Source organism: Theropithecus gelada, chromosome 4 (assembly GCF_003255815.1).
Source record: "Theropithecus gelada isolate Dixy chromosome 4, Tgel_1.0, whole genome shotgun sequence".
Taxonomy (NCBI): domain Eukaryota; kingdom Metazoa; phylum Chordata; class Mammalia; order Primates; family Cercopithecidae; genus Theropithecus; species Theropithecus gelada.
The window spans coordinates 22,829,526-22,855,219 of record NC_037671.1 but is presented as its reverse complement, the minus strand read 5'-3'; the positions used below and the strand labels follow the sequence as shown (position 1 = coordinate 22,855,219).

Genomic DNA, 25,694 nt, shown 5'->3' with positions numbered 1-25,694 from the left:
TAATTGAAGTCAGACAAAATCCTTTTCACCCCTCAACTTATTTTTTGCTTCTTTCCTTCCAATGCGATTGTTATTTATGCTGTTTCTTCTGCTTTTTCATTCCCTCAGCCAATCATATGCACAATCACTTGACTCAAGCTCATCTTCTCCGCAGGCTTTCAGGAACCCAGACCACTTTATATTCATTATATTCTTACTTTATGCTTTCCTTGGTACTCTGTGGTCAAGATGCTCTTTACTCAAAGTGCAGTTCAGGGTTAGCAATATCAACATCACTTGGGGGCTTGTTAAAGATGCAGAATCCCAAGCCTTTTCTGCATTTCAACCAATTGCCAGGTGACTTCACGCACATCAAATGTCGAGATGAACGGGCGGATACCCGTTTATTACCACTTGCTTTGTTTCCTAGTTTTCCTTTCCTCTCCTTTCCTTTCCTTCCTTCTCTCTCTCTCTTTCTCTCTCTCTCCTCTCTCTCTTTTTTTTTTTTTAAAGATGGAAACTTGCTCTGTTGCCCAGGTGGGAGTGCAAGTGGCACCATTTCGGCTCACTGCAACCTCCCCCTCCTTCAAGTGATTCTCCTGCCTCAGTCTCCTGAGTAGCTGGGACTACAGGCGTGCACCACCACACCCAGCTTTTTTTTTTTTTTTTTAGTAGAGATGGGGTTTCACCATATTGGTCAGGCTGGTCTTGAACTCCCTACCTCGGCCCCACAAAGTGCTGGGATTCAGGCGTGAGCCACCGCGCCAGGCCCTTAACTTTTATTCCAAAAAAATTTCAGTTAAAACTTCTAGTACATACTATTCACATAGCAGGGACCCTAAAGTGTTAAATGAATGTCACATATACCACATACAATGATAGGAATAAACTCAATCGTTTTAAAGGTTGATAAATACAATGATAGGCTGCTACAACTTCATGGGTCTTAAGAGAATATCTCACCAGATCTCCTCATATTCCAGACTAAAAAAGAGAGGCCCAGACTTCAGCAGGAAGGGCCGATTTAACGACATCTACTATGTGAGTGAGTCTGGGCCACACTCTCTGGTTTTCCAGATTCAGTAACAATGCATCACTACTCTTGAAAAACCACCAAAAACCAACAAGTAAGCACCCAAAAAAGATGGTTAGGAATTCAGAAGTAGTCCTTTTATTCCAGCCTTTACTTAAACATTATTTGCTCTTGCATTGTGGATTACCCATCAACAATGTCCAGTCCTTACCAGGAGTCCAGGAGAGCGTCAAATGCTGGGGATACTGAAGTGACCATAACCCAGTAATTGGCCACCGTCAGGGTACTGTAATGGACAGCAAAGCAGGACAGAGGAAAAGCAAAACACAGAAACACCAAAACATTGGAGATTTTCGGAGCCATTTGCCTTCTAGAACCTTAAAGGCACCGTACAGTCCCGCGCTGTAGAATACTGGAAGAGCAGTCGGCTCTAAGTCTAAGGAATCATGAGTTCCTTACACGTTTTTCTTCCCAGTTCAATTTTGGGAACTTCTGAGCCCTGGTCCTTTCATTGTGATACCCAACACCCAGCATGACGCGGAGCGCACAGTAAGGTAGCGGTGGATTCATCAACACTTTCAAAGTCTATTTTATCAACAAGGACAAGTTTTATTGTATGCTTCCTTTTAAATAAGTGCTACAGTCGCAGTAAGTGAAAACAAATCCTTTCTGACACCGCCCCAGCGCCCCTCCCCCGCCGCCGCAGCTCGTGGGCCTCTCCGCAGAGCGCGCGTCCGTGGGGATAACCGGCGGAAAACGAGAGACGCGGGCACAGCCGCACACTAGGCGCGGGGGGCACCGGGCACCGGGATGGCCGAGCCTGGGACGCTGGGACCTTCGACCGCCGCGGGGCGATGGGGCTGGCGGAGGCATCTCCCGCCCTCCCGGGCCGCGCGGCTCCCGGCGCATTCCTGCAGCCTCCTCCCGCGCGCCGCGCTCCCTCCCCCGGACAGCTGATTCATTGGCTCGGCCGCCCAGACTGCCTGGCGCCGGCCGCGTGACGTCACCCATTCACGGAGCCCGCCTCCCCCCCTTCGCTGGCGCCGGCCGGGCGGTCGCCCTGACAACGCAGACGCCAGCCCGCAGAATGACTTCCAGCTGGAGCAGCCTAGCCAGCCTGCGCGCTCACCCGTTTGCCTGCGCCGGGCTTCACAGCGCGGGGGTGAGTTTCTTTCTCTCCCTCTCGTTTTTTTTCCAGGCTCCCGCGGGTTCCCCCTGCCAGGGAATCCACTCGCTCTAGTTTTCCAGGGCTCTGGTCCCAGTCCCTTCTGAAGCGCGCTTACAGGCTCTCTTCCTCAGTCGCCCTCTCCCTGGGCGCTGTTTTGCTGGGCAGCATCCCATGCTAGGCTCGGCAGACATTCTGGCGGTTGGGTTCGGCCCTTGCAGCGCTAACACCTGCAGAGTCGAGGCTCCTGCCAAAAGGCATAAAGGAAAGGAGGAAAAAATTCATTGTCATAATAGCGAAAATGATAAACCTCAGCTGTTTAAGAGAAGAATGTCTGAGTAGCTGTTGATTACCTCCCATAATCACAAGACAACTTCCTTTACAAGAATTTGCACTCTTCCTCTGTTCAAACGCGGTCATTCCTTCTTTTGCTTTCAAATCGAACTTCGCGACAGTTAGCAACTTTTAAGAACGCTTCCAAATGGATAAATCCTTCCAGAACGTAAAACAAATCTGGGAAGTCGTAGCAGTGTAAATTAGGATAGAGGGTGTGTGAGGGTCGTGTTTGGAGAGAGACACACACAGAGGAGATTGGTGGTCTGGGGCAAGGCAAATAACTCATTCCCACCCGCCACCTCCAGTTTCCACCCAGACCTTTAAATCTTGAAGGTGGAGGAAAGGGAGACATAGCTGTTGATTAGAGTTGCGTGGGAGGTAATTCTTATTCTAAATTTTCACTTTATTTATTTTTTGGTGCCAGATTTCTTGCTTCAAAACAGCTGCACTTTTGGAAGAAAGTCCACAACTGACAACTAAGCAAAACCCTCCTGGTGGATAGCATAAATCTGCTTTGTTGAAGCTGCTCATCTGTCTGATCTATGAGTCCAGAAGATGCAAACTCCCTTCCCAGCTTATGCAAAAATACTTCCAGTAAAAACAAGCCCTTTGGCCCTTTTCTGCTGTCAGTCCAGATTTCAGCATGTTCTTCGCTTTGTTATTCATCATTTTATGTATTTGGACCCATCCTCAAACAGACTTTAAACCCTTTAAAGGCAAGGAAGGACTCTTTCCTAAACCTTTAATCCCCTGGCCCAGCTGAGTAGATGCACAGTGTCTTATGATGATGGTGATATAGAATGATTAATAACCACACAAAGCATTTGATGGGTCAAGTCACTGTTTATTGGCTCAAAATAATCCTTGGCTTCTATATGTCTACAACTCACTTCCTAAACAGTTAAATCCAGAGAGTCTACTAGATTATAGTTGGTGATCATTAATATAAATAACGAATACATTAGAATATGTAGTCAAAATACGAATACTTGCTTTTCACATGTTTCCCAAGGATCACTGCTGGTGTTAGTCAACACAATAAAATAAAAAATTTGAACTCATTTTGTTACTCATCTAAAATGAGAAACTCGGTGAAACATTGATTTTCTAAAATTGCTGCATGTTTAAGTGTGATTGTAATTGCTCTTTAGCATTTTAAAATTATAACATCGATACCAAATGCTTAAGAATCTAAAGAATAGTCTATTGGGACTGGCCTTTTTTGTGTAAAATAGTCTGTATCATAATGGATGACTGATTATCCCATCCACATTATTTGGATTCACTTAAATACTAGGTTTTAACATTAGGAGAATAAAACCCTCAAGAGACCTAACATAGATTTGTATATTTAGTTTTCTCCTTCCTTATCTTCCACCAGACTTACAGGTGTTCCACCTCCTTGTACTTTCGGTAATAATACGAGCTGCCGGTGGTGCCTAACTCTAGCTACACTTTAAAATTACCTCGTGCATTTAAAAAAAAATGCAGTTGGCTAGGTTCCTCCCCTAGATATTTTAATTTACAAGGTTTAGGATGTGGCCTGGGCACCTATTTTTTTAACTTTTTATTTTGAATATAGACTTACAGGAAGTTGCAAAGATAGTACAGAGAGGTCTCATAGAGCCTCCACGTTGCCTCCACTGTTGGTTACATTCCACATAGAGCACAATGATAAAGCCAGGACATTGACACTGAGATAAAATGTGCCTGTGATTGTGTGTCACCTTATCCCTGAAGGCTGTTGTAATCATTACCACAATCAAAATACAAACTATTTCAACACCACAAAAATCTCTCTCATATAGCCCCTTTATGGTCATCCCTTTCTTTTCCCCACACCATCCCTAATCCTTGGCAACCATCAGTCTGTTCTCCATTTCTATGATTTTGTCGTTTGGGGAATGTTTTATAAATTGGTCCTCACATCTTGTGACCTTCTAAGATTAGCTCCCTCCCCCACCCAACTCAGCAGAATGCCCTTGAGATTTATTCAAGTTATTGCAGGTATTTCTAGTTTGTTCCTTTCTATTACTGAGTGATATTCCACACTATGGGTGTAACACAGTTTGTTTAATCATTCAGCATTCACCTATCATATGACATTTTGGTTCTTTCCTCCTCCTCCTCCTCCTCCTCCTCTTTCCCCCCCACCCCTTCTCCTTCTCCTCCCCTCACCCCTTCTCCTCCTCCTCCTCCTTTTTTGGGGGGGCTATTATAAAGCTGCTTTGAAAAATTGCGTGCAGGTTTTTATGTGGACCTAAATTTTCATTTTTATGGGATAAATGTCCAGGAGTGTGATTTCTGGGTCATATGGTAAGTATGTGTTTAGTTTTTTTGTTTTTTTTTTTGAGACGGAGTCTCGCTGTGTCACCCAGGCTGGAGTGCAGTGGCGCGATCTCGGCTCACTGCAAGCTCCGCCTCCCAGGTTCACGCCATTCTCCTGCCTCAGCCTCCGAGTAGCTGGGACTACAGGCGCCCGCCACCTCGCCCGGCTAGTTTTTTGTATTTTTAGTAGAGACGGGGTTTCACCATGTTAGCCAGGATGGTCTCGATCTGCTGACCTCGTGATCCACCCGCCTCGGCCTCCCAAAGTGCTGGGATTACAGGCTTGAGCCACCGCGCCCGGCCTATGTGTTTAGTTTTTAAAGAAACTGCTAACCCTTTTCCAGAAATGTACTATTTTACATTCCCAGCAGCCATATATGAGAGATCCAGTTTTTCCACATCCTTGCCAGCGTTTTGTATTGTCACTATTTTTTAAATTTTACTGTTTGGATTAGGTGTGCAATGATACCTCACTGTGGTCTTAATTTGCATTTTCCTAATGACTAGTGATGTCGACCATTTTCTCATGTCTTTATTTGCCATACACATATCCTCTTCAGTGAAATCCCTCTTAGTGTCGTTTTCTTGTTTTCTTCATTGTTTTATTATTGTTGAGTTTTGAGGGTTCTTTAAATTATAGACATGAGTCCTTTATCAAATACATCAGCAGTCCTCAATCTTTTTGGCACCAGGGACAAGTTTCATGGAAGACAGTTTTTTCCACGGAAGTGGGGGTGGTGGGGGAAATGGTTTCCAGATGGAACTGTTTCACTTAAGATCATCAGACATTAGTTAGATTCTCATAAGAAGCGTGCAGCCTAGATCCCTCGCATTTGAAGTTCACAATAGGGTTCCCGCTCCTGTGAGAATCTGATGCCCTGGCTGATCTGACAGAAGACGGTGCTCAGGTGCTGATGCTGGCCCAGGAGCTGCTTACCTCCTGCTGTGCTGCCAGCTTCCTAACAGGCCATTGACCTGTACCAGTTTGAGGCCCAGGGCTTGAGGACCCCTGAGAGATGTGGTTTGCAAGAGTTTGTCCCAGTATTTTGCTTGTCTTTTCATCTTCTTAAAAGGATCTTTTGGGCCGGGTCCGGTGGCTTATGCTTGTAATCCCAGCACTTCGGGAGGCTGAGGTGGGTGGATCATCTGAGGTCGGGAGTTCGAGACCAGCCTGGCCAATGCGGAGAAACCCCCTCTCTACTGAAAATACAAAAATTAGCCAGGCCTGATGGCACATGCCTGTAATCCCACTACTCGGGAGGCTGAGGCAGGAGAGTTGCTTGAATCTGGGAGGCAGAGGTTGCAGTGAGCCGAGATCGCGCCATTGCACTCCAGCCTGGGCAACAAGAGCAAAACTCCATCTCAAAAAAAAAAAAAAAAAAAATTAAATCTTTTGGAGAAAAAGTTTTTAATAAAATCTAATTTTTAAATTATTTGTTTTTTTTACTTTTAGGTTTAGGGGTACATGTGCTGGTTTGTTAAACTGGTAAATTGTGCATCATGGGGGGTTGGCATATAGATTATTTCATCACCAGGTAATAAGCATAGTATCTGATAGGTAGTTTTTCAATCCTCACCCTCCTCCCACTCTCCATACTCAAGTAGGACCCAGTGTATAAAAGCACAGTTGATTTTTGTATGTTGATCTTTCTGTGACCTTGCTAAACTTACTGGCTCTAGGAGTTTTGTTATTTTGGAGTTTTTTGTTTGTTTTTGAAGTTTCCTTGGATTTTTTTTTTTTTTTTTTTTAATGCAACGTAGGGGAATATGTCATCTGCAAATAGCAACAGTTTTAGTTCTTCCTTGCATTTCCTTTTCTTGCCTTATTGTGCTGGCTAGAAGTTCCAGTACTGTTTTGCAGTGAGGTGGGACATCCTTGTTTTGTTCCTGAGCTTAGGGAGAAAGCATTTAATTTTTTTTTTTTTTGAGACCAAGTCTTGCTCTCTCACCCAGGCTGGAGTGCAGTGGTGCAATCTCAGCTCACTGCAACCTCCCCCTCCCGAGTAGCTGGAACTACAGATGTGTGCCACCATGCCCAGCTAATTTGTGTATTTTTAGTAGAGATGGGGTTTTGCCATGTTTGCCAGGGCGGTCTGGAACTCCTGACCTCAGGTGATCTGCCCAGCTCGGCCTCCCAAAGTGCTGGGATTACAGGCGTGAGCCACCACGCCAGGCCAGCATTCAGTCTTTCATTATTAAGTATAATGTTAGTTGCAGGGTTTTTTTTTTCTTCAAGTTTTTAAAAAGTCAGTTTGAGGAGTTTCCCTGCATTCCCAGTTTTCTGAGAATTTGTATCATGAATGGATGTTGAAGTTTGTTAAGTAATTTTTCTGCATCAACTGATGAATCATATGATTTTTTTCCCTTTAGCTTGTTAATATGGTAAGTTATGAATATATTGATTTATTTTTGAATGTTAAATCAGTCTTTCATCCCTGGGATAAACATTGCTAGCTTATGGTGTAGACTTCTGTATTGATATAGTGCTGAAAGCCATTTGCTAATATTTTGTTGATTGTTGCATTTATATTCATGAAGGATATCAGTCTGTAGTTTCTGTCTCTTTCTCTGTTTGTCTCTGTCTCCCTGTCTCTCTCTCTTGTGCAATCTTTGGTTGGTTTTGATAGCAGGATAATATTGGCTTCCTAAAATAAATTGGAAAGTGTTCCTGCCTCTTCTATTTTTGGAGAAAGTGTATGTATAATTGGTGTTAATTCTTCTTTAAATTTAATTTGTTAGAATAGTGTGGTAAAACAATCTGGCTGGCCCTGGAGTTTTCTTTTTATGTAATTTAAAAAATTATAAATTCAGTTTCCTCAATAGTTAAAGTACTATTTAAATGATCTGTTTCAAATTGTGTGAGTTGGGGTAATATGTACTTTTTGAGGAATGTGGTCATTTTATCTAAGTTGTCTAATTTATGTGGTATTTACTCATTATTCCTTTGATATCTGCTGGATCTGTTAGTAATATCCCCTCTTTCTTTCCTAATATTAATTTGTGTTTTTTTCTCCTTTTTAATTTGTCAGTCTTACTTGAGATTTGTGCATTTTGTTGAGTTTTTTTCAAAGAACCATCTTTTACTGATTTTGTTTTTCTGTTTCCAATTTCACTGATTTCTGCTCTTCTCTTTATTATTCCCTCTCTCTGCTTTCTTTGGGTTTATTTTCCCCTTCCTTTTCTATGCTCTTGACGTATAATCCTAGATTTTAATTTGAGACTTTTTCTGCTTTTTAATGTAAGCTTTTAGTGCTATAAATTTCCCTCTTAGCACTGTTTTTGCTGCATCCACAAATTTTGATATGTTGTATTTTTATTTTCATTCAGTTTAGTGTATGTTTTGATTACCACTTAGGCTTCCTCTTTGAGCTATGGATTATGTTATAGGGAATTTAGTTCCCAATTGTTGGTTTATTTTCCTGTTATCTTTCTGTTACTGATTTCTACTTTAATTTCATTATGATCAGAGGATACACTCTGTATGATTTAATTCTTTCAAATTTCCTGAGTTTGTGTTATGGATATGATCTGTCTTGGTGTATGCTCTATGATTGCTTAAAGAGAATGCTGCTAGTGTTGGGTGGGGTGCTCTGGAAGTGTCAATTAGCTTCTTTTGCTTGATGGTGTTATTGGGTTCCCTTATATCTTTGGTCATTTTCTATCCAATTCTTTTATCAGTTGTTGAGAGAGGAGTGTTGAAGTCCCCAACTATAATTGTGGATATATCTAATTCTCCTTTCAGTTTTATCAGTTTTTGCTTCACATATTTTGTAAGTCTGTTATTTGGTGCATACTCACTTAGAATTGCTAATACAGTTCACTTAGAATTGCTTATGTAATTCTTTTTGGTGAATTATGTTTCTGTCTCTTGTCCTTTGCTTTGAAGTTTACTTTCTTTTAATATAGCCATCCCTGCTTTCTTTGAATACTTTCATGACTTTTTTTTATCCTTTTACTTTCAGCCTACCTATTTCATTATATTTGAAGTGAGCTTCTTGTAGATAGCATATAGTTGGGTCATCTCTTTTTTTAAACTTCATTCTGTAATCTCATTTTCTTAATAGCTATATTTAGACCATTTACATTAAATGTAATTATTGATATATGTTTATGCTTTTGTTTCCTATTTTATTTTATATTTGCTCTGTTTTCCATTTTTTTTACTCTTTTTCTTGCTTTGGACTACTTGAACATTTTATAAAAATCCATTTTGATTTATGTATAGTGTTTTTGAGTGCAACTCTATAGCATTTTTAATGGTTGCTGTAGGTACTGTATTATAGTTACATAACTTACTACCTCTATTGGTGTTAATGAAGTACCAGTTCAAGTGAATTGTTAAAATCTTCCCTCCCTTCATATCTCTTTACTTTATAATATAAATATGAATATAATTGTCTTAAGTATTTCCTGTAAACACATTTAGAACCCTACCAGATAGTGTTATAATCTTTGTCTCAATAGTCAAATACTTAGAAAGCTCAAGAGGAGAAAGAAAATCTATTATATTTTCCCATTTTTTAATGATTCTGTTTTCTTTCTTTCTTCTTGACGTTCTAAGTTTCCTGTTTTTAATTATCATTTTCTTTCTGTTTAGAGAACTCTAGCTTTTTTTTTTTTTGACAAGATCCTTCTCTCTCAACCAGGCTGGAGTTCAGTCCTGCAGTCACAGCTCACTACAGCTTCAAACTCTTGCACTCAAGCAGTCCTCTTTCTTCAGCCTCCAGTGTAGCACCACCACCCCAGCTAGCTTTTTAAATCTTTTTGTACAGATGGGGTCTTACTTTGTTGCCCAGGCTGGTCTTGAACTTCTGGCTTCAAGTGATCTTTCTGCCTCAACCTCCGAGAGCACTGGGATTACAGGTGTGTTCCACCATGCCCAGTCCTCTTTAGTCATTCTTTTAGATAGGTCTGTTGGTGACAAACTATCTTAGTTGTCCTTCATCTGAAAATGTCTTGATTTTTCCTTCATTACTGAAGGATATTTTTACTGGATATAGAATTTTGAGATGACAATTCTTTTCTTTTAGTACTTGAAAAATGTTGTGCCACTTCCTTATGGCCCCCATGTTTCTTGTTGAGAAATCTGTCATTTAAATTTTTTCCCCTATAAATAAGGTATTATTTGTTGTTGCTACTTTCAAGACTTTTTCCATCTTTATTTTCAGAAGTTTGAGTATAATGTGCTTCAGTATTGATTTCTTTGGGCTTATCCTTCTTGGCATTCATTGATAGTTTATGCTTTGGCTAAATTTGGGGAGTTTTTGGTTGTTATTTTTTCAAATACTTTTCAGCCACACCCATTTTCTTCTCTCCTTCCTAGTCTCTAAAGATATATTAGATGTTTTGTTATAAACCTACTGGTCCCAAAGGCCCTGCTCATTTTTTAAAATATCAGTTTTCTCTTTGTCTTTCAGATTGGGTAATTTTTATTGTTATCTTCAAGTTTACTGATTCCTTTTTTTGTTCCCTCCATTCTGCTGTTTAGGTCATCCATTGAGTTTTTATTTCTGCTCTCTTTCCACTAACACAATTTCCTTTTGGTTCTTATTTATATCTTTGATTTCCTTGCTGAGACTTTAAATTTTTTTTTCATTTGTTTTCGGCATGTTCATAATTACCCATTAAAACATTTTTATGGTGGTGCTGCTTTATTGCTGCCAAGCGGAAGTAGAAATCCATGCCGATGTTAATAACTGGAGGTGAGGGACTCCTCATAACTCCTGAGCAAGGGTTGAAGTTCTGGTTCTCCATTAGGCCTCTGCTGATATCATCCTGGCTGGGATGGGCATGAAGACTCATTACTGCTTGGCCTCTACTGACATTCTTGAGTTGAGTTGCGGTGGCCTGGTTTCTGCTGGGGAGTAGTAAAAGTTCTGCCTCTCCACTAACTTTTTCTGATGCCACTCCAGCGAGGAGGGGAGGAGCATTTTACTACTGCAGGATGGGACAGAAGTCCATACTCTCCATGTAGTCTCCATGAGCACCATCAGTGTGGAGGTGGTGAAGACTCCTTATTGCCTGGTGGAGATGAAGTTCCCAGCTCTCTACTTTTCCTCTATGACACCACTTGGATAGGAGTGTTGGGGTATCTGGCAATGGTGGAAATGGAGCCTCCCACTCAGTTTTTGCTGGTCGGGGTGGAGGTGGGGCCACAGTTTTCTCTGTGGTGTTTGGCTATTACTGTCTAAGCATCTTCTATCTGGCTAGGTAGCCATTTTGCTTATCCTTTTTCCAGAGAGGGCAGGTTTCTGTTGAGACTTTTTAGGCTGGTACTTGGTATTTCTGTGTTTCTGTCTTCTCCAGCACCTAATCTGGGATATTTGAGGCAAAAAATTAACCCAGGGCACTCACCACCTGTTGTTCATCGGGTCCCAAGTTCCCTAGCTGATTTTCCGCCTTCTGTTCACCTTGTCTTTGGCCTTCTTATGTGTGAAATAGATGGAACACGACTCCATCTTTCTGAAAATTGAAGACCCGTTGCTTTTAAAGGTAGGTGATTCTAAAAAGTACAACCCGGGTTAAAAACAACCTAGCTATGCCTGTTTAACACAAAGATTAGAGTCTCTCCCCTTCATTGTGAAGGGGTATCAGTTTCTACTTCTGTTGGATTTGAAACAGTTTTAAAATAATTTTAGCATATGTGGACTTTCTCTTGCCCAAACAGTGAAAATATTTTGAAGAAAGGAACAATGCCTTATTATTTGGAAGGCAGCCGAGCCTGATGGTGTGGACAAGGCTTTTGGAGGCAGAATATCTGTATTGCAATGAGATCTTGGTCAAAATTCTTAGCTTTCTTAAGGTCAATAAAAATTCATGATATTGTTAAGAGTAAATATGTTATATATAAAAGACCCACCACAGTGCATGACTAACACATAATACATGTTCAAATATTCTTTCTTCTTTTGGTCATGCTCTATATATTACCTGAATAGTGATTAAGGAAGCCAAACAATTGGGCTGAGTATTTGAGTCAGAGGACTTTCTCTGGAAGCCTCTTAACTCTTAGGCTCAGGAATAGCTAGAAAAATAGTTCTAAGGAAGATATCCTTGTGAGAATGGAAATGTGAATTTTTAAAAATGATCCAAGGTAAAAGGTATGGCAGGGTAGTAGTGTAAGTCAAGAAGAAAGACTATTGAGAATACAAAATGATAGGTAAAAGTGATTCGTTATGGTAATAGAATAGACATGGAGGTAAAACCATGAGCAGGAAGTGAAAGACTGGGAGAAAAGTTTGAGGTTAGGGTTGGGGCCTGGAAATTTTAGTAGGTAAAGTTCATCCCATTTCTCTGACTGTACTTTCTCATTTTCTTTTGAGAGTTTTTGTTTTCTTACCTATTCCTTAAATGTTGATATAATTTGAGGTTCTGCCTTCTTTTTCTCATACATAGTGCCCCTAGATAATCTTATCCAATTCTATAATTTTAGTCTTATGAAAAAGCTAACAGATTCAAACTCATTTATTGAATCTGCAGTTATCACTGGATGTCTCCATTTGGATGTCACACAGGCTCTTCAATCTCAGCATATCCTAATTCATCTCCCTTCTGTGTTCTCCATCTCATTCAACAGTACCACCATTGATTCAGATCCTAAAGTGAGAAACGCAACCATCTTCCTCTCTTTCATATAACACACTCAAACGACAACCAACTTATGCTCATTTTTCCTTCAGGAACTTCTGAAAAATTATATTGAGCATTAAGGGAAGTCATGTTGAAAGAACGCTAAAGTAGGTCAAAGGAGACATAAAATATCCTCCTCAGCCTCAAAACTAATATTCCCTAGGGCTGTTTTACTCTTTGCTTTATGGGGTACCTGACAGAATTCTGTTAACATTGTTCTTTGTTTCTTGACCAGTTATTGCCAGTATTTGAATTTTCAGTTTCATATTCATTCTAGAACTTCATATCCTCTTATGCCATCTTTTTCTTTTCACCTTGTTTTCTCTTTTCAATTTTATGACAACTGCTGCTACAAGATGAATTCTTATTTCTCTCCCATCACCCGCTGTATTAATTAGGGTTAGGTTATGTTGCAGTGAAATCTTAGTTGCTTATAGAAACAAAGATTTCTCTCTTGCTCCTGCTACATGTCCATGACGGGTTGGCTAAATGTTTTCTCCTTCCAGGTTTGAGTGAGACTGATGGACCTCTACTGTCTAGAAAGTTGCTGGCTGTGGCACAAGGAAGGGAGGAAGCAAGATACAGCTTGTGTTGGCTCTGAAAGGCTTCTGCCTGGCAGAATTGATAGACGTCAATTGAGATTTTCCAAGGACCAAAACACATGCGTTACCATGCCCAGCTTCAAGTAGGTAGGGAAATGGAGTCTGTGCCATGAAGGTGGAACACTGAACTAGCTGGTGAACATTTATTTCCAGCATTACTACAAGACTCACTCATGACTCCTCTGCTGGAAGCCCTGCCTCCCTTCTGTCCTCCCTCCCTTCCCTTTCCCTTCCTTTCTTCTTTCCTTCCTTTGACATTTTAAAAATGACTGTTAAAAATATTCTTGGGAATGCCACAAAAATGGGAAACCAAGCGTTTAGTACTACAGGGTGGTTCCAAGTATTTAAAAATAAAAATGGATTTGTTAATACATTGCACTGTAATTAGTGGATAGCATAGCTAGTGGTTCCAAGTACAGCCTGGTTGACAGCAGTGATCCAAAGTAGCAGCGACAGAAAAAAAAAAAAAAAAAAAAAAGAACTGCAAGTGAGTTAGAATTTCATTAAATACCAAAAGCGCATCTCTTAGCACTTACTCCATAGCTCTAGGGGTGCTGATGCTCACTGTTATCAGTTGCATGAATCACCATGGCAATTGATGAATGTAAAAATTCAGTATATACTTTTTTCTTGTAGTGTTTTAAAAGTTTTGGTTCTGAAAAATATCTTTTCATTTGTCTCTGTCTCTCTTATTCTGTTCAATCTATGCAACAAGGAAACATTCTCTTTTTCTTGTGACTTAAAAGCTTTTTCTGATTTATTTGAAAAACTCTGAGGCCGTATGCCGTGGGTCACGCCTTTAATCCCAGCACTTTGGGAGGCCGAGGTGGGTGGGTGGACCACCTGAGGTTAGGAGTTCGAGACCAGTGTGGCCAACATGATGAAATCCCGTCTCTACTAAAAATATAAAAAATTAGCCAGGCATGATGACGGGTGCCTGTAATCCCAGTTACTTGGGAGCTGAGGCAGGAGAATCACTTGAACCTGGGAGGTTGCAGTGAGCTTGAGGTCACGCCATTGCACTACAGCCTTGGGAACAAGAGCGAAACTCCATTTCAAAAACAAAACAAAACAAAAACGAAAACTCTGAATACTGACTCCTGACAAAACAATTCCATTGTCCACCCAGTATATAGGCATTTATGTTAACCGAATTCCTTTCATGTATCCTTATTAGAGTGCTCACATTCATACTCCTAGGACTGTATCTCCAAAAGCAACATAGAGCATTACAGCTGATACTCTATCTCTATGTGATGACAGACCATCATATCAGATAGTCTGTTTTTACACTGTAATAAGGAAGACCTGTCTGTAAGGTATGAACAAGGGCTATCAATCTCATAATAGACCACTTGTTAACATTAGACCAATAATAAGAGTAGAGCAGACAGAAATGAAACCCAATCTATTGTATATGTTAATGATAAATACATATATTTGTGTACACATGCGCGCGCAGACACACACATACACACAGATTGAGCATCCATAATTCAAAAATCAAAAATCTGAAATGCTCCAAAATTTGAAATGTTTTGAGCTCTGGCATGACACCACAAGTGGAAAATTCCATACCTGACCTCATGTAGCGAGTTGCAATCAAAACTGTTTCATGCACAAAATTATTTAAAATATTACATAAAATTACCTTTAGGCTATGTGTGTAAGGTATATGTGAAGCATAAATGAATTTAGTGTTTAGGCTTAGGGAGCATCACAAGATAATCTCATTCTGTATATGCAAATATTCCAAAATCCAAAAAAAATTTGAAATTTGAAACACTTCTAGTCCTAAGCATTTCAGATAAGGGATATTCAACCTGAACCTGTGTAACTGGTATAACTGTACATACATATGCATGTGCATGTCTGTGTGTGTTCCAGCTCAAACGTTGTGCCATTCTTCCCCTACCTGCCCCTTGTCCCACATCCACTCCTCCCCCCATTTATTTGCTACCAGAACTAGGTCACCTTCTTGTCCCTTAGACTCAGTGGGAGACTCCCAACTCATTGTGTTTGGATTAAGTAGAAAGTTATTCTATAACCATGTATTCAAAAAAAGAAATAACTTTACAATCATTTGAAACAAAACCAATCACTACTTTTAAAAAGCTACCTGCTTTCAATTAAGCAGGAAATTATCTAAGAAGCCACTTAATTTGCTTTGGTTTGTAGTCCCACAACTGCTTTATGCTGAGTGGAGCATGAAATTAAATATTTAACAACTATCCTAATGGTTATGTTTCAGAATGCCAGCATTTTAGATTCCTAGGTATACTGAGTGGTAACAAATAAAAAAATGTACCAATCAAAGAATATGGCAGTATTGAGTTTGAGAAAAAAAACTCAAAATATTATTAATGTTCTTTTTTTTTTTTTTTTTTTTTTTTTTTTAGTTAAAACTGTTTTTAAAAATCTTCCATTTGTATCTAGGAAGAGTTGCAGTGCATATATGGAAAATTCTTTCAGATACAATAAACTGCATTTTTTTCCAAATAAATTTTTACAGCAGTTTCTTGTGTTCAAATGTAAAATAAATTATGCAAGGACACATTAATATAGAAAGTTATAATGAATTTTTACTATGTGTTGAAGAAACACTGATACTAATCTCTGTTTGAAGGATTCATCTTTGTTTAAAGCTAAGAAGACATATTGTTTGCAATGGAGAAACTGTTTATGTCCACATATAAAAGCACTAGTTTGTGCAGGAAATTTCAGAAGCATTACTTAAATGACACTTCAATCAGTTCTTAACAATGTTGTAAATGCTAGATGGTTCTCAGAGCCTCTTATTTATTTAAAACATTTTTTTTCACAACTTTAAAACTATTTTTAAACTAGATAAGTCTTTCCAAACACTAATCATATTATGATTAAACATTTTTAAAATCGCTGTATAAATGTGGATAAAATCATCCTTGTTCTTTCATAGTTACTTATTTTAACCCAGTCCTTTGCTTTCTTTCTCTAAAACTCTAGGTTGACATTTTGGCAGTTTTATTAGGAAATGTTGACAAACAAATAGAAGAATGTAACTGGATTTCTCTTCCCCACATATGTGAAGCAAGGCAAGTGTGAGCTGAGATAGCTTGCAAGGTTCCAGAGTTACTCAGCACTCATTTATTTGATGCTAAAGATGCTTAATATTCTAGTTTCTGTCATTGAATCGATCTATACTTAGCCATATTATTCAAAAATATTTTTCAGTTTTCTAAAACTACTATCTTCAAGGATTCCCTGAGAAGCTACAAAAAAGGACATCATGATAATTTATGGGACGTTGGACATTTTTCTAGGACAAAAAATTCTCCTATTTCTGCATGTATACTTCAGCTTATTCTGATCAGGGAAAGAGCAAGACCATAATCACACAGAATCCTTGCACAAGAATCTGTGTGACCTTGAGAGAGCTGTTCGACCTCCCTGAGCCCGATTCCTGTGAACTGTAACTGTCTTGTGTGTGTATATTGGGAATAATCATAACTTTCTGTCAGAATTGTGAGGATTGTTTGAGATAAGGTAAGACAAGCATTCTGTAGAGTGACTGACACATAGTAGGACCGTGTTACCACAATTTAAGTGGTGGATCATCTCATCCTTCTTTTGCAGCCTCTGTCTACCAGATCCTATGGCAAGCCCTTCATGTCTGTCATTTCATTAAGTCCTCCCAACAGCCTAACGAGATAGATCTTATTAGTATCTCACTTTACAGCTGAGAAAGTCAGAACACAGGGACTCGTGATGGTTCACTGGGCATTTCAGGTAAAGAAACAGGTAAAGGTGGTATTTTGAGTTTAAGAAGCCTTTTCCCCTGAAACTCAGCCAAAAGTTTTTCCTACTTAGAGGACCTACTTGCATTTTGATCAGCCTGCAGAATGTTTCTACACTTCAACCAGGTGTCTTTTGGCTACACTTGGAATGTTAGTAACCAAAGGAAGGTCAGACTTTTGGATGATGTGCAGTTTGTTCTCAGCACAGTCAAATCTTTGCTACAATAAAAGATATTATAGACCAATCCAATTGCATTTATTAAACAATCACTAAAATACAAATTTAAAGATAAAAATAAGTGTCTTTATATAGCTGAGGAGGTGATTTATTTATACACAAGGGAGTTTAATTTTCCAATTAATGAGTGGGTTTTATGCACATGATGTCTATTAGTGTTAATGAATAATGTGTGTGTGGTATAATAGATTGCTGTGGTAAACACATGGTGCTCCCTGCCAGAAAGCAGATCTGTATATTATAATTTGTACATGTGATATCACACATATGAAATCAAGAAAATGAATTAATTACATTCACAAATGTTTGATAGACCAGTAATTTCGAGAGTCAAGAAATTCCTTAAGAAACACCTAGGCAATAACATTTTACTAGGAAATAATGGAGCAATATTTTAAAAATCTCAACCTGGAGGAAAAGATATATTATTGAAAGGAGTGACTCTAAAGATAGGACCTAAAAGCAACTTGGAACCCTGAAATTTAAAATTGGCTGAATTTAGATTAGAGCAGAGACGTCATTTGATCTTAGTGATGTGGTACTTGCCTTACCTATCCATATATTCACTCCTGAGAGCTTGACACAGCGCCAGGAAATATACTTTGTCATAATTTTTTTCATGGGAAGTTGCCTGGAAAATAAAATTAGAAAATGAAAATAAGGTTGGTTTCAAGGAGGGATAACCAGCTCTCGAGCTGGTAGAAGTACGTTTTTAAAATAAATTACCCACATCTTAGGGTTTATTTTATCTACATGGCATGACCTAGGATTGCAGAGAATCAAAGACTTTTACTCTCTGGTCATTCCTAGTGCTCTGTGGTTCTTATGCAAAGAAAAGAGAATAGCACCCTGGGCTCCGTTCCTGCGGGATTTCTGAATAAGCTTTCTTCCTCCTTTTCCTTCATATTACACACACACACACACACACACACACACACACACTCTCTCTCTCTCTCTCTCTCTCGTTCTCTTTCTCTCTCTTTTTTTTTTCTCTGTCTCTCTCTCTCTGTCACACACACACACACACTCAAACACCTTTAAAAAAATTATGAGATACATTAGGTGATCAGCTGCAAAGGTTGCAGGTGTATAATACATTATTATTTTTAAAAATTTCTATGCCTTTCTGACACCTGTATCAAAAAGCAAACTCAACTTAAAAGGGAGGAAAGGAGAAAATACAACTATTTAAACTCTGTATTTCCTAAAGGCAGTTGTAATTATAATGCCACTTTCTCATTTTATTTACATTTTTTTCTTTTCTTTTTTTTTTTTTTGAGACAGAGTCTCGCTCTGTCACCCAGGCTGGAGTGCAGTGGCAGGATCTCGGCTCACTGCAAGCTCCGCCTCCTGGGTTCATGCCATTCTCCTGCCTCAGCCTTCCGAGTAGCTGGGACTACAGGTGCCCACCACCACGCCTGGCTAATTTTTTGTATTTTCAGTAGAGACGGGGTTTCACCGTATTAGCCAGGATCGTCTCGATCTCCTGACCTCGTGATCCACCCATCTCGGCCTCCCAAAGTGCTGGGATTACAGGCCTGAGCCACTGCACCCGGCCAATTTTATTTAAATTTACTCCCCGCCAACATTCAAGTGCTGACGTTTCCATACTTAGCAAAGTCTAGGCATGCAGTGAATGAGTTCATGAAACGGGCATTTCTTGGGAGGTCGCAAAAACAGGACATTATTGTGGAGAAACTGGAATGACTACCAGGACATTTTTTTAATCTAACATTTTATGATTAGAGAAACCCAAATCCAATTATCTGTTTTGCTACATCATGCTCTATTATGCCTCAGTTTCTTATGTGTAAAATGGGTATAGAAACATCTGTGCCCTTGCAATTAACAGGAATGCTTTTTAAGATAAATGAAATAGCATGTTTAAAAGACAATAGTATTGTCTAACACAGGCATGGCCAATGAAATCTCACTAATCAACACCATTAAAATGATTATACAAACAATAAGAAAATATCTTATCAAAATGACCTATGAGTAAGTGTTATTCTAGAGTTCTCAGCTAGTTCTCTAATCATATTGGCCATTATGGGCCTAGCATAGTTAGTGCTCAGCATGTGTATCTTGAACGGAGGGAGGAAACAATGAATACATGAATGGATATTTGAATTTTCGTTTTGGCATTAAATAAGGGCCATGGAAAAGGGATGGCAGGAATATAGCATGCATACCGGTTGTTCATCTTCCCTTACTAATGAACTATAGCATTCTGTCTTGCTGAGACTGAAGGTAACTTCAGAATCTTTCTCAATAGACGAACCCAAGATATCTCTATCAATCAACTGGAGTTACATTTGAAAGAAAATATATTTGCAACCCCAAAATATTTAGAGAGACCAATAATTTAAAGGACAGGATGAAATGATGGACATGACACTTATCTGGGACCTATTAACCCTAGCTGATCTTAAGTATTTATGTTTAAACATACCAGGACACAGGAGAGTCCTAAAACTCAACTTTTCCCAAACCAGATGTCACAGTTGCTTTGAAATACTATAATGTGTAATATAATGGGTGATAAGAAGAAAAACTACATTGGTAAGAAGAAGACTCGATATAGAAATTATCTATAATTTTCATAGCTGCATTATTGTTATTGTTATTGTAGATAGAAAAGGAGAAAATAAGGAAGGAAGGAAAGAAATATCTTCTTACTTTGTTAGGCATACAAGAAGACGTCAAAACTAGGCAGGACTTAAAATGAAGATCTTATTTCAAGTCACTCATTCTGTTATTTATCAAAAATATTTTATATATGATTTGTGAGTACTAGGTGTACACACAGAGCAATTGTAGTTGATCTTGGATTGTGCAAAAATAATTAGATGTGGTTCCTGTCTTTGAGGGGCTCCAAGTCTAGGGAGGAAAGTGGACTGAGTAACAATCAGTTTAACGTGACGTGCTATGGGAGTCCAGATACCTACTAAAGGTATTGACCACTAAACTGTAATGCCTCTCTCTCAATAGTGACTACTGTTTCATGTTGAAATATATATTTTAAGTTAGAAATTAAAATCTATAGATATCAATTGTTTAAAAATTACCAAATTGCTTTATTAAAATACACAAGGTGCTATGTATAAAAAATTATAGAATTTATGCCTGAAATTAATTCACACTGCACTTTGTCCATAATTCATTTAATCAGAAGAAATATTTTGATGCTATAATGGCTGTTTAAAAAGAAAAACTGAGGATTCAGGCTTGTTTTAAAACTAAACTAAGGTTTTATTCTTTCCTTCGACATGAAATTACTGAGCACTTGCTCTGGCCAAAACACGATGTTAAACTCTTTGATGGATATATTTACAGTCTAGTAGAGGAAATACAATCTGTATCCTGGCAACATTACTATAGGAAAGAAATAAAGATGCAGCATAAGGGAGTTACAAATAAATACAATTAAAGTTCAAAGTAGGGGAGAGTACTTCTAGCCTTGTGGAATTAGGGTGTGGATTAGAGACAGTTCGTAATATTGGAACATTGGGTGGGGCTTGAAGCAAATACACATGCACACATACACACCCTTGTAAGTGTACAGTTATGTGTGTATATATAAAATATATGTATGTATACACACATATATACATATACACATATATGTGTACATGTATATACATATACATATATATGATTGTATACATACACACACACACATACACACACACAGAGTCATGCATCGCTTAATGATGGCCATACGTTCTGAGAAATGCATCATTCGGCAGTTTCTTTGTGCAAACATCATGGAGTGTATATACACAAACTTAGTATAGCCTACTACACATCCAGGCTATATGGTATAGGCTGCAAACCTGTACATCATATTACTGTATTGAATAGGCAGTTGTAACAATAGTATCTGTGTATCTAAACATACCTAAACAGAGAAACAGTACAGTTAAAATACGGTATTATAATCTTATGACATAAGATTACATAACAATCTTATTATAATCTTCCATCATTCACCCAAATGTCGTTATGTGGCGCATGATTATACATAGTGTTTTCTTTTAATAGAATTACAGTAAACATACAACAAAGTGTAGTGTATAGCTTGAAAACATAAACAATCCTGTAACTAGCATCCAGATCAAGAGCCAGGCCATTACCTGCACGTAGTTTTAGCTTTTACATTGAGGTATGTGATACATCTTGAGCATTTGTATTTTAAAGGTGTGAGGTAGGATTCAAAGATCATTTTTTTGTTACATGGTGATTCAATTATTTCAGTACCACTTTTTTTCCCGTTGAATTATCTTGGCATATTTGCCAAAATCAATTGATTATCTACATATGGACCTATTTCTGCATTCTATTGGTTCTTAATGATGCCCTTTGTTTTGTTTGCTAAAACAATTATGATTTTTATTATATATATTTAAGGTGTATGGTGTGATGTTTTGATATATATGTACAACATGAAATGATTAAATGGTGCCCTTTAACAGAAAATCTTAATTTTAATATATGTAAGTTTAAAAAACATAAAATGTATACTTTTATACCTAGTGATTCTTGTGTCCTATTTGTAAAATTTTTGCCTACCTCAAAGTCATGAAGATACTCATATGTTTTCTTCTAAGAGTTTTATTGTTTTACCTTTCACATTCAGATCTACAGTCCCTCTTGGACAGATTTTCCTGTGTGTATATGATATGAGGTAATGAGAGGTGACAACGTGCTAGCTGCCCTCGTTCTCAGTGCCTCCTCGGCCTCCACTCTGGCGGAACTTGAGGAACCCTTCAGCCCGCCACTGCACCGTAGGAGCCCCGCTCTGGGCTGGCTGAGGCCAGAGCCGGCTCACTATGCTTGCCCTGAGGTGTGCAGGGAGAGACGCGGGCAGGAACCCGGCCTGCGCGGGCGGGAACCGGGGCTGCGCGGGGCGCTCACGGGCCAGCGCGAGTTCCGGGCGGGCGCGGGCTCGGCGGGCCCAGCACTCCCAGCGGCCAGCCGGCATCGCCCGCCTAGGGCAGTGAGGGGCTTAGCACCCGGTCCAGCAGCTGCAGAGGGTGCGCTGGGTCCTCCAGCACTGCCAGCCCGCCCGCACCGTGCTAGAATTCTCGTCTCGCCTCAGCCGCCTCCCTGTGGGGCAGGGCTCGGGACCTGCAGGCCGCCATGCCCGAGCCGCCCCCCGCGGTGGGCTCCCTCAGCGGCCCGAGAGAGCGCCGCTTCCTGCACCGCAGCCCCGGGGACCGGGGACCCACCGACTGCCCAAGGGCTGAGAAGTGGAGGAGTGCAGGCGCACGACTGGCGGGCAGCTCTGCCTGCGGCTCTGGTGCGGAATCCACTAGGGGAAGCCAGCTGGGCTCCTGAATTGGCTGGGGATTTGTATGTCTAGCTGAAGGATTGTAAATACACTAATCAGAACTGTGTGTCTAGCTCAAGGTTTGTAAACACACCAATCAGCACTCTGTGTCTAGCTCAAGGCTTGTAAGTGCACCAATCAGGGCTCTGTGTCTAGCTAAGCTAGTGGGGACTTGGAGAACCTTTATGTCTAGCTAAAGGATTGTAAATACACCAGTCAGCACTCTGTGTCTAGCTCAAGGTTTGTAAACACTCCAGTCAGCACTCTGTGTCTAGCTGAAGGTTTGTAAATGCACCAATCAGTGCTCTGTGTCTAGCTAATCAAGAGGGGACTTGGAGAACCTTTATGTCTAGCTAAAGGATTGTAAATACACCAATCAGCACTCTGTGTCTAGCTCAAGGTTTGTAAACACACCAATCAGCACCCTGTGTCTAGCTCAAGGTTTGTAAAGGCACCTTTCAGTGATCTGTGTCTAGTTAATCTGGTAAGGACTTGGATAACTTTCACGTCTAACTAGAGGATTGTAAACGCACCAATCAACACCCTGTCAAAATGGACCAATCAGCTCTCTGGAAAGTGGACTAATCAGCTCTCTGTAAAATGGACCAATCAGCAGGATGTGGGTGGAGCCAGATAAGGGAATAAAAGCAGGCTGCCCAAGCCAGCAGTGGCAATTTTTTCCAGTTTCCTTAAAATATGTGGTAAAGCTGCTTCTTTTGGGGTTTATCGTAAATTTTACTGGTGTTTACTGTCTCTGGTCTTGATTGCGTGTATGTGTTGTGATGTTTACTAAGATCTGTAACTTCACTTTTGAGACCAGTGTTAAACCATGAAACTCCCTGGAAGCAATGGATGGGGTAAAACAACCAACCCCAGACATGCTGTCTTAAGAGCTATAATACTCAAGGTCTGCAGTTTTACTTCAGAAGCTGAGACGACCACAAATCCACCAAAAGAGATGAAACTCCTAACACGTCCAAACATCAGAAGGATGTAAGTCTGGACACACCTTTTTAAAAAACTGTAGGATTCACCATGAGGGTCTGTGGTTTCATTCTTGAAGTTGGTGACACCAAGAACCCACCGATTCTGGACACAGTAAGAGTAAAGATATTTTTTTCTTTCCCGTACCTATGCCATTGAGCCAGGACCATTTGTATTGAAGTCTGTGAGACCGAGAACCCACCAATTCTGGACACAGTAAGAATAAAGATTTTTTTTCCCCCCATAGTTATCCAATGGAGCCAGAATCATTTGTAGAAAATTCTGATTTCTCCCATTGCATTGTAGTAAGTGGCCTCCTCATCATAAATCAGTTAATCTCATGTGTGTTTCAGTTCCTGGACTCCATTTTGTTTCATCAATCTTACCCAGTTTTGTGTTTTATGGCCATATATTTTAATTATTACTCCATAAGTATTAATACCTAGAGTATAAGCTTTCTTCAACAAACAAGATCATTTTGATTAATTTTGGACTTCTGCATTTTTATATAAACTGTAGAATTTTATTTCCAATATCAATACAAAATTTGCTAGAATAAAATTGGGATTACGTTAATTTGCAGTTAAAGTTGGGAAGCACTGTTAGCTTTACAGCATTGAACCTTCCAGTTTGTGAACATGGTATATAACCTTTTAAGTATTTCTTTTAACATTTCTTTCCTAATTTGCAGTTTTAAATGCAGAGGTCAGGCAGATGTTTGGTAGATTTATACCTAGGTATCGGAATTTTTAAAAAAGTACTTCTGGTGTTTTAATGGGTCGATTTGACTAGACTGCAGTCTCCAGTTAGTCAAACATGTCATGTCATAAACGCATGTCTGTGAAGGCATTTTGCATGTGTGATTAAAGCCGTTAACCGCTTGACCTTAAGTGAGAGAGGTTACCCTAGAAAATCTGGGTGAGCCTTACTGAATAATGGGATGGCCTTCTTCAAAACAGGGCTGAAGTTTTCCTTTTTACTTTGTTTGTTTGAGATGAAGTCACGCACTGTCGCCCAGGCTGGAGTGCAGTGGCACGATCTCAGCTCACTGCAACCTCTGCCTCCCAGGTTCAAGCAATTCTCCTTCCTCAACCTCCTGAGTAGCTGGGATTACAGGCACATACCACCACGCCCAGCTAATTTTTGTATTTTTAGTAGAGACAGGGTTTCACCATGTTGGTCAGGCTGGTCTCGAAGTCCTGACCTCATGATCTGCCTGCCTATGCTTCTCAAAGTGCTGGGATTACAGGCATGAGCCCACCGCTCCCGGTTCCAGGTTTTTCTTACAAAGAGATAAAATTCTATCTGTGGATGGCAGCGCTGGCCTGTGCCCCTGAGTTTCATTCTGCTCATGATCTTTCCTTTCCTGGTTCCCTGGGGTAGGAATGTGGACTTGCTTAGCCTCCACAATAGTAAGCTAATTTTCTGTAATGAATTATCTATCTGCCTACATAATTACCATTTTATCATCTACCTCCCACTGGTGCTGCTTCTCTAAGTGAGCACTGTCTGATACAGATTTTGGTACTGGATGTATTTCCAAAAGAACAGAATCTTAAGGATGAATTCTCTGAATTGTTGCTGAGCAGTACCTGGAATGATACAGTCCAAGCATTGCTCAAATTACTGCCAGTGGATGCCCCAATCAAATCCCAATACCTCAGAAATATTACAACACTTTAATTAAGGTCATTAGATACCAAGGAGCAGGGCCAGGATTTAAACGTCCATTTGTTGGACGAAGGTGTTAGCAGCTATGCTCTGCCGCTAGTGCCCATAGGCACTAGATTTACTTTGAGAGAAATTAATGTTTTAAGATTCACACTCTATATGATTGTGTAGGTTAAATATCTTTTCTTTCCTTTTGGTATTATTGTTGAGAAGAATATATGGTTTGGGGGGTGTTAGATACGGGGAGAAACAGGGATCGACAAGCATTTTCTGATCAGATTTTGAATATTTAGTTCTATTCAGATCTTCACTACTCATTTTTCAGTGGTTGGTTTTTACTCTTCTCATGTCAAAGACCATATTAACTCACTCATACTCAAAAGCCAAAGAGACCTAAAAGCCAAAAAGAATGCATTTAAAAAAAAAATCTTCTTGCTGTTTACAGCAGTCTAATATGTATGAGTTCTCTCTTCTTGGAAGGAAGGATGAGCACAAGGAGCTATAATGGGCTTGATTTCCTTGGCCAGCGCGGGCAGAATGTTTTTGCATAGAGATTTGGAGGAACAATACCTGCTGCATTTTAATTTTTACAGAGACCGAAAGTATGTGTGAAAGTATGTG

At 39.7% G+C, this 25,694-nt stretch overlaps 1 long non-coding RNA gene across 1 annotated transcript; it reads left to right on the top strand.

Annotated features, from left to right (window-relative positions):
* Positions 1-2,089: 2,089 nt before the first annotated feature.
* Positions 2,090-4,627, top strand: LOC112622999. Its single transcript, XR_003119068.1, has 3 exons — positions 2,090-2,174; positions 2,564-2,679; positions 2,938-4,627. It is a non-coding gene; the product is annotated as an uncharacterized LOC112622999 (long non-coding RNA).
* The last annotated feature ends 21,067 nt before the right edge of the window (positions 4,628-25,694 follow it).